Source organism: Silene latifolia, chromosome Y (genome assembly GCF_048544455.1).
Source record: "Silene latifolia isolate original U9 population chromosome Y, ASM4854445v1, whole genome shotgun sequence".
Lineage (NCBI taxonomy): Eukaryota > Viridiplantae > Streptophyta > Magnoliopsida > Caryophyllales > Caryophyllaceae > Silene > Silene latifolia.
Genome location: NC_133538.1, coordinates 97993307 through 98003558, shown reverse-complemented (window position 1 = coordinate 98003558; position 10252 = coordinate 97993307). Strand labels below are relative to the sequence as shown.

General features: G+C 35.9%; 1 non-coding gene across 1 annotated transcript; it reads left to right on the top strand.

The window, feature by feature from the left end:
* The first annotated feature begins 7794 nt into the window (after window positions 1-7794).
* On the top strand, window positions 7795-7901 carry LOC141636695 (small nucleolar RNA R71). The gene has a single exon (XR_012541291.1). It is a non-coding gene; the product is annotated as a small nucleolar RNA R71 (small nucleolar RNA).
* The last annotated feature ends 2351 nt before the right edge of the window (window positions 7902-10252 follow it).

Here is a 10252-nt window from a genome sequence, read left to right as displayed (position 1 = left end):
TTAAATCTGTTCTTAGTTGATTTGCAGTCCAATTTCTCAAATGGGCCGAGTTTTATTCAAATGATCATTTTAAGATCAAGCCCAAGCCTTTTGCCGAGATATTTTGAAAGGTGTTCAACATCTTTTTATTTTATTTGTTCACATAATATCTTATCATTCACATATCATTCTCTCTTGCAAAAAAAAAAATAGAGGAACAGAACCCTATTACTGCTATGCCATTCTCTGTTTAAAAAAAAAAATTACGTATATGCTTGCCTTCTTGCTTCTTTATTTCCGCTTTACAAATCATTCTACGTACGTGCTTGCCTTCTTTCTTCTTTATTCGGATTGACCTTCTCTCATCATCCGTTCATCCTATACTAAAGGTAATTATCACCCTTAATCGCTGTCTTATAATTGGTTTTGTTTTTATTTAATTAGTATATGTTTTAATCATATATGAATGTTTTGTTTTGAAGGATTCCTGGATCCACACGAGGACGAGTACGTGATTAATTCGGATAGCGATTAAGGTAACTACGACGTTACTCGTATTACGCGATTTAATTGTTGTAGTTGTATGTATTATTAAGTGTTTAGCATCTTAAGATGAATTAAATTGTTATAGGATTTTTATGAAGTTATTAAGATCTGTAATTTATGATGCTTATATATTATTTTGACTATTCATAATTTTATTTTGTCAAATTGGGAATTATTTAGTTGGTATAATGATTTTATGTTTAAATCGGTTATTTTGATATTAAGGGTGAAATAATTAGTTTTTATATTTTACAGTGGTATAAATAATTTTTCCCGAAAGAATAATGGATTTTAAGATACCATGAATTTTCGTGGTGCCTAATCTGGAATTATAGTATTTATTTTAGATTTTATAAAGTTGTTGCGATTATTACAAAAATAGTAATACTGAACAGTTTAAATTATATTTAAAATACTAAATCAAATGATCTATTCACGAAAGTTTAGTATGTGGCAGATACATGGAGTACTAGGTTGTGTGTAAAATTTTAGGTCTTGAAACCTTAATTTCGATTTAATAAGTATTTTACAAGTTTTGGTGAAAACCGTCGTAAAATCCGTCAAATATGACAGTGTGTTTGTAAAAATCATATCGGCTGTTTTTATTTCGAATCTGCAAAAATGTTGAAAAGAGACTCCTATTATTTTAAAGTCTAGAGTCTGAAAACAATATTTCATTAAATTCCGATGAACGATTTTCTCAGAATAAATTATTTGTGAACAGGTCGCCTGTAAACCGCGTTTCAGACTTTTGCTCAAAGTTTCGTTTGTAAAATATATTTTCCTTTTGATACAGTGGCTAATCGTTTTCTCACAGAAACTTTCTAGTGTCTAGTTATGGTTAAAATTTGTCTTGTCTTAAAATATTCTCTAAAAGTGGATTTATGAACTGAAACATTATGGGTGACGTTTTCTGACAGTTTTTAGAAATGAATTTTTAGACCCCTGATGCTTTCGTCATTTGTAGTTGTTTTTAAAATGAAAGTTGTAGCCATGACTACAGGAAACCATGAGATTTGGCCTTGCATCGTTTCAATTTTTTGTATTTAATTATGCATTTTATGGTGCTGCTGTTCTGTTTTAGAAACTGTTTTAGAACTCCGTCTCATTAAGGGCAAAATAATATTTCTTTACTAAAGTATTTTAAGTCATTTGATAGTTTTAAGTTTTGATTACGGTGACTTATCTATTTTAAAGTCCTTGAATTAATTTTATACTTTTGGAAGTAAAGTATAAGTTTCATGTTTTGAAGAAATAAAAGTGTAGTTCACTTACGAACCTTTGAAATAATATACTTTGAATAATATACTATCCATGGGATATTTTTTTTATGTTTGGAATAATTAAAGTAAAGGCAAAGAATAATGAACTAAGGTATACATGTTCTTATACAGTTATATGATTGGGTATCCTGCGGGGGGTACAGATTGTCGTAGAGTCATGTACATGTACTTAGACTAGGACATCGCACTGCGTGGTAAGACGTGTCCTATTATAGCATGTTTTCTAGTGAGTGGACTTAGAGTTGGTCACCTTTGCGTGACATTGGGTTCCCGAAATTAGTGTAAGATGCTGTGGTGGCAAAGAGTATAGCTAAAGTGAAAATCTAGCCCGAACTATATTATTTCCATTCTGTCATTTGAGGAATTTTGCTTTTAAGCATGTATCACGTTTATCTTAAGCGTGAGTTTGGTAATTTATTTTCGTTATATATGTTTTGATATTTCAATCTATTTTTGATATATTATTGCTTCTGTAACATTTATATCATGTGATATGGCTGGAAGAATGTCGAGTTACTCCCCACTGATTGTGGCTGCTATGTTTATAACATGATATGTATTTGTTTGGCTGGGGATATATGTGTGAGCTAGCGAGTAGTAATGAGGCCATCGCAACCTATAAAAAATAAATAAACTGGTCTCTAACTAATATAGCTAGGGAAGTCGGGATCGTATCCACAGGGAGACTTTTAGCATTCTACTTGTCAAATTAAGTCTATCTAAGTAACCAAAAGGGGTTTGTTTGATTTGTGTTCTAAACTAATGCAATAAAATCAAAGGTTTAAAGAGAGAAATTAAGTCAAGAAAAATATAAGAGAAATGAGCTAGAACATCGGTTCACCATGGATTATTACGAGTCATAGGTACGGTCAAAGGTCAGTCTCAATTACCGGTCTATAGGGAAGTGAAAAGGTCCTCTCGGTCCGCTATTCGCCCTAGAATGCTTCTAGCGGACTCTCGCAACTTACTAGGGCACTCTAATGTGTGTGACAGGTCTAACCCTTTCCAGGCTTTCAATCTTAGGTCGGGGCTTACCAGTACAATTAATCAATTACGTCGACTTAACTAATTAAAAGCAATTGAATGTCACAATTAACAACATAGACCAGTTATATCGACCAATCTAATCACCCAATTAAGACCGTCTCAATCCATGTCTCCCCTAAATCCTAGCAAAAGGGGATTTAGCTACTCATTTTGACACTTGCGATAACAATTAAATAAGACGATAAAGGGAAAGAATTCATAATAAAATTAATTGAGAAATAATATAACATAAATTAAAACTAATAATAATAGCAAGAGAAATAGATGACTTTAACAAGGAAGAGCAAAAGGGAAAAGAGGAATTAAAATTACCAATTACGATCCAAGTATGAGCAATAGAGAAGAAGGGAGAAATTCAATCTTGATCTAAACGTATAGAGAAGAGAGTACGTAATAATATTTCTAATTGTCTGCTTGCATAAAAAATAAGTGTAAAAGTGTAACCTAATTAAAAGATTACAAGAGCTTTTATACCAAGCCCAAATAAAAGAAATAAGCTAAACATAAGAAGTCGTCTATCCGTGTAGAGTTGGTTGATCGACATAGATAGGACTGTCGATCCACATAGTAGTAAACACTCCAAAAACAAAGCTCTTGTGTTTAACGACAATGTCTAACGACATATGTGCTATTGTCGATCGAAATAGGTAGAGTGCCGATCGACACCATGTATAGAAGTCGATCGACAAGGCAATGTGTGTCGATAGACTTAGCTGAAAGCTCTCCAACACAATCTTCCTGTGTCGATTGACTATGTCTATCGACATATAGACCTCTGTCTATCGACATTTGGCACTCTGTCTATCGACAACTGATACTCTGTCTATAGACATCGTGTATAAAGCTTTAGTATTTGCTCTACTAAGCTCGTCTAGACTTTTCTTCTGTTCCTTTACCGAACGGATTTGGCTCCCAAATGCGTAAATGAGTCTCAAAACCTGCAAGAGACATGAAACACACCCAAGTAGGAAATACGGGAAGAAATAGAATGAAATAATAAAATAAGCTCATAGAAATGTGTACCAAACATGTGAATAAACGCAAACAAAAGGCACGCATCAAACCTCCCCAAACCAAACCCTTGCTTGTCCCCAAGCAAGAAATAGACACAAGACACAGAAAAGGGAACTAATGGAGCGGCAGATAACTCAGAGCTAGATATACAAAAGGCTCGTTGAACCAATTCAATGCAAGAGACTACTTATGCTAAGGAATGAATTCCAAAGTTATAAAGCACAAAAAACCAAGTGCAAACGAGTTAAACTAATGACCGAAAGCTACCAAACCGTCGACCTTGCAAGACCATCTATGTTGGACTCTCACGGGTCACTCATCTCTTATTCAAGAACATGGTGAATAAAAATTTTGTAAGAGAGAAGGAAAATAGCCACTCACCTAACTACGACCTACAAAAGCATGCATGCAATCTAACATGATAGATACCTCTAGCTACCGTACACATGCACTCCAACCAAACGAGGTCTAAACCACATGCCGAGGACTTACATATGAATATGAGGTGAGGTAATTGGGTAAGAAGGGGCAAAATAGTTTGGATATGCGGAGGTAAAAGCCAAGGTAGCACCCACCACAACCAAAAGTAGCCATATCCCGCTTATAAACACAACTTGAAGAACCAAGCACAATGCCAAGTATGGCATAAACTCACTCACAACAACAGTAAAACTCCTCAAATAATATGGAATAACAACATAGGAGTAATATGAATCTCCATCTTTTTCAACTTCATTTTTCTCATTTTTATTTCTTTTTCTCTTTCTTTTTCATATTTGTTTTTTCACAACTTTTTTTTTTGCTCTTTCTTCACCTTTCTTCCAACACAAAAGCATTCTTCATAAAATGACCACAACAAGGCTTCCAAAACTTACCAACAAGACTAGATTGAAAAGGGTAGGCCATATAGGAATGTAGTTGAATAAGTGGGTCAAAAGGGCAAATTTGGCTAATGTGAGGCTTAAACATAAAGGAAGGGTCACCTCTCCACATGTGTCACCACCACAAACCCGAGTGTGTGTAGGCAAAAAGAGACAAATTTCATGCTTGTGCAAGTTAATGTTACATGCTTTGTAAGGAGTACTACTCACATCCTAAATGAAACCGGTCATGAATGTCACCGATTTATTAAGCTCTAAACCTTAGAATTTGTTAGTAGTTTGCCAACATATAAGTCAAGTCTATTCGTTTGGTAGAAATTATCAAAAACTCGTAGATTATGAAAATGAATTTCTCAAAATAGGGTGTCAAAAAAGCAAGGCTTAAACGAGTTAGCAAGAGTATAAAAGCAATGTCATCATCGTTATATAGCCACTCCGACTCAACCTAAGACTCTGCCTAAATGCAAACATATTTTTTGTATTTTTCTGAAATTTTTCAATTTGTTATTGGTATTTTGAAATAAATGCATGCGGAAATGCAAGAAATATGCATATGGATGCAAACAGACATATGTATACCCTTCCCAAACCAAATCATACAGTGCCCTCATTGCATTCAGCAAACAACAGCAGCATCAAACATATAGAGGAAAGGATATACGAACAAGATGAATGCAAATGAATAAAAATTAAGAACAGAGAACTCACAATTGTTGCAAAATTGACCTCCCCAAACCAGCATCAAACATAGGGAGGTCGTGGCCAGCTACCACCAATCAACACTCGTAAAGTTCGGGTCTTCAGCATCAAACCATATCATGCATATAAGGACCTGCGTAAAACTTAGATGAAAATTAACTCTCTTTCCAAAATTATATTCATTAAAACCACACTGACATGCTAATTAAAACTGAAAGAAAGCACACTTGTACAAAACTATTACAATCCGGGTTGCCTCCCGGTCAGTGCTGGTTTATATGGTCCCGTTGACCTCTGTCATTGCATTTACCAAAACAAATAAACAGCCCACAACATGGTTGCTGACTGAATGAGGTACCCTCAGCATTCTTGATCTTGGCCTTAGGCCACAATTTCACCTTTTCTTCAGAAATAGAAGGGCATACTGTCGCACATGCTAACTCACAACACTTAGCCCTCGGGTGTTTCTTCTTTGCACGCGGCACCGAATCTCTTGGCATTCCGCCATAATCAACATCTTTCGCTATAAACTTTGGACCTAAAGCACCAATTCCATCTCCCAAATCCTTGTAGGAGTTCAACATGTCATGTCCTGGAGAAAGAGAAACAACAGTATGGTCCTCCATGTTGCTCCCAACATGGGGCGGAGGTGTCACAGCAATAACCAGACATGACTCAACTATAGGACTATCAGCTACCCTATCAGATTCTACAGGGGAAACAACATGACAAGGTACAACTTGCATAGGTAACCTACGAAAATTAGACTGCATGTATGTTAATTTCTCACCCCCACCATAAATATCAGAGTCCTAGCTCCTACGTCAATAATTGCACCAGCAGTGTGCAAAAATGGTCTCCCTAAGATAATAGGGGTATGGGTATCCTTTGGAATGTCCAACAAAATAAAATCAATGGGTATAAAGAACTTCCCAACCCGCACGGGAACATCTTCTTGGATACCCAAAGGTCGAGACAAGGAAGGGTCTGCCATTTGGACAGTCATATTGGTGCATTTAAACTCATTCAAACCTATCTTTTTAGCTAAAGATAAAGGTAAGATACTGCCACTGGAACCCAAATCACATAAAGCATTATCTATAGTATTGGTGCCTATGGAGCAAGGGATAGAAAAACTACCTGGGTCAGCTAACTTTGGTGGTGATTTCTTTTGTAGGAGTGCACTACACTCCTCTGTAAAAGCAATAGTCTCCACCTCATCAAAACTTCTCTTAAGAGTTAAAATTTCTTTCATAAATTTAGCATAAGAAGGTACCTGAGTAATGAGTTCTGTGAATGGAATGGATACCTGGAGATTCTTGAGTAGCTTGATAAACTTCCCAAGTTGTTGCTCAAGCTTGGTATTCAGCTGTCGGGTTGGAAATGGGAGCTTGATCACAATTGGTGGCTCAAAAACTTTCTTCTCTTTATCAGCATTTGACTTCTTAGCAGTACTAGAAGTCGAATCATCAGCAATAGGCAATGGATCAACAATCTTGTCATTGACATTCGATTCTTCAATAACCAAATCAGCATCATCTTTAGGCATCTTCGGTCCATCATAAGTAAAACCACTCCTTAGGTTGATAATATTAACCGTCTCATGTGGTTTATCTGGCTGAGAAGGCAAGGCACCCGGCTGCCTACTTGAATTTTGGTTTGATAATTTAGCAACTTGATTGTCCAAAATTTTATTGTGAGCCAATAATTGATTAATTTGAGCCTCCTGCTTCTGTGAAGCCGCCATTTGTTGTTGTAACATGGCTTTAATGTCCGACATATCACTGTTTAGAACTTGAGACGGAGGCTGCATCTGTTGAAACTGTTGTTGAGTCGGCCTATTAAAGTTCTCTTGTGGTTGATTACCACGGTTATGAGGAATGACATATGCATTGGTCGACGGTGGGGTAAGATTTTGCACATTGTAGAAATTGGAGTACGGGCTACCTTGCTTGAAAGAGTGATAGGCATGAACTTGTTCTATGGTACTCATACATCCAGCTGCAACATCACCATTAGTACCACATCTCTCACAAGGGACCTCTTGTTGATCTAAAGCATGGATTGTCTGATGTTTACCCAAATATTGGGTAGTCTTTAGCTCTGCAATTTGTGCAGCCAATGCCTCTAACTGAGCTGCAATGGCACCATATGAACTATCCCCTCTTGTACTACCTCTGGGGTTACCACACTCAGCAGTGTGAGTAGTTATCTTATCGATCAATTTCCAAGCATTGGCATCAGTAGTGTTGTTTTGAAACCTCCCATTGGCAGAAGAATCAAGTAAGGCTCTATGGTCCTCATACAGCCCATCATAAAACTGATTGCATAGAAACCAGATCTGGAAACCATGATGGGGAACAGAGCGGACTAGTCTCTTGAAGCGAACCCAAGCCTCATTGAGGTCTTCAGTGGGGCCCTGTTTAAAACTCGTGATTTGGCTTTTAAGAGTATTTGTCATCTGTGGTGGAAAAAACCTATTGTAGAATGCAAGAGCGAGTGTATTCCAGTCAGTAATAGCATTAGCTTCCATGTCCAAATCACGCAACCACTCTGCAGCACTATCTCGCAGAGAAAAATTGAATAGAACTTGTTTTACTTGGTCCTGCGTTACCCGGACAGTCAAAGGGATTGAGCAACAGTATGTAACGAACTTCTCCATATGTTTAGCAGGATATTCAGTAGCTCCTCCTCCAAACATGTTCCGCTCTACCAAGTTAATATAGGATGGACGGATCTCAAAGGTACCATTATCGGTGGTTGGCAACTTGAATCCCTTAGGAATGGATGCAAGGGTGGGCTCTGAATGGCTTGCTAATGTAGCCATGATCGTAGTAGGTGCAGAAGTAGACGTGTCTTCCTCTAAAGACTAATTTTATGCAATAAAAGCAGCGTAAGCTAAATCAAGTGTACTTAAGTCTTCTGCTTGATATATCTCCTTCCAAAAGTTTCGTCTAGCACAGAGAGTCCTCTCTAGTTCTGGATCAAACAGTATAAGCTCAGACCTGAAAGACCTGGGCATAAATAAAACTAGCACCAATAGGTGAGAAACGGCCTCAAGGAACATAGGTTCCTTGAGACAAGAGACAAACTAAAAAAAACAAATAGAAAAAATGCGCCGCCTCCCCGGCAACGGTGCCAAAATTTGATGAAGTTATCGAAACCTATCAAAAATAAACAACTGGTCTCTAACTAATATAGCTAGGGATGTCGGGATCGTATACACAGGGAGGCTTTTTGCATTCTACTTATCAAATTAAGTTTGTCTAAGTAACAAAAGGGCTTTGCTTGATTTGTGTTCTAAACTAATGCAATAAAATAAAAGGTTTAAAGAGAGAAATTAAGTCAAGAAAAATATAAGAGAAAGGAGCTAGGACATCGGTTCACCATGGATTATTACGGGTCAAATGTAGGGTCAAAAGTCATGTTGGAATATGTGTCCTCCGACAATAATGCGATCACGACTGTTGATCATGATGATCACTTGTTTGAATCTCATTATAAAGAATACAATTGGGAAGTAATATTGTTACTGTCAACTGGTCAACATATATCGGTAATGATTGGCTGACTAGAGTTTGACATTCTTTGTCGTGCGACGGTGGTGATCAGTTGACCCCCTAGGTCATACCTATAGGGCAACACTCTTAATTGATTATTTTATTAATCGTATAACGTTACGAGTTAATTAAATTATTTGAAAATTGACGGACGATTTTGGAAGTAAAATTTACGTATCATATTAAAATGTGATTAAATGAGATACGGTCTGAGTAATCGAATTGTATCATTACTCGGATGAAATTATTATTTAAAGAAACAATCGGAATTGAATGAATTATTATAAATACAATCTGTTGCGATTTATAAATGGTAAAATATTTTGGTACAAGTAATTATGAAATTACTAAGTCAATTTTTGTATGTGACGTATTTTTAATAATACGTTGATTTTTAATATGTTAAAAATACATAACAAATTTATGTGACATATGACATGTGACATATTGACAATTGACAAAAATAAAATGGATTACTTGTTATCCATATGTGCCGAAATAAGGGAGTAGTTTAGGCTAATATTGTGTTTGATTAAGTTAATAGAAACACAATGATTACCTACTATTTAGCCATGCAACCCTATTGTTTATTGTTAAGAGCAACAATTGCATGCATTGGCTCCCCTAAAAGCCCCCCTTCCACCCGGTTTTTGTGAAGAGAAAACCATCATGGTTTTTCATCTCATTAACCTAATAACATACAAAATGTTGTAAATCTTATTCATTCTACTACTCATCCAAAATTAGTATTCTAGAAAGAAAAATAATTCTCCTCTTCTTCTCTCTAAAAACCGAAATATTCAAGTGTTATATAATATTTTGGATCAATTTTCTACTAAGATTAATATTGTACTAGTTCCTATAATATTAATTTTTATTAAGAGAAAGCCTTGGGTATTAAGCTTAGGGAGAGATCCTATACTTGGATCTTGGTTCTTCCATTAAAGGATAGCACAAGAACAAGAGAGAAAGGTGATCTCTCTTGTGCCCATAATCCGAAACATCCAATGTAAGAACATGATTTCTCCTCTATTTTGCTCATTTGTTTGCATGCATAAAATTCATATTTAATTTTATGACAAATTAAATTAAAAACATATATGAATATGTAAGTATATAGATCTACTTTTCCTTCAATCGGTATCAGAGCGCCATGGTTGTTTGCATGCAAATCGGTTAAAAGTTTTTCCGAGTTATAAGAATAACATATAAAACTTGAAAAATTTGTGTTATTATGATATAT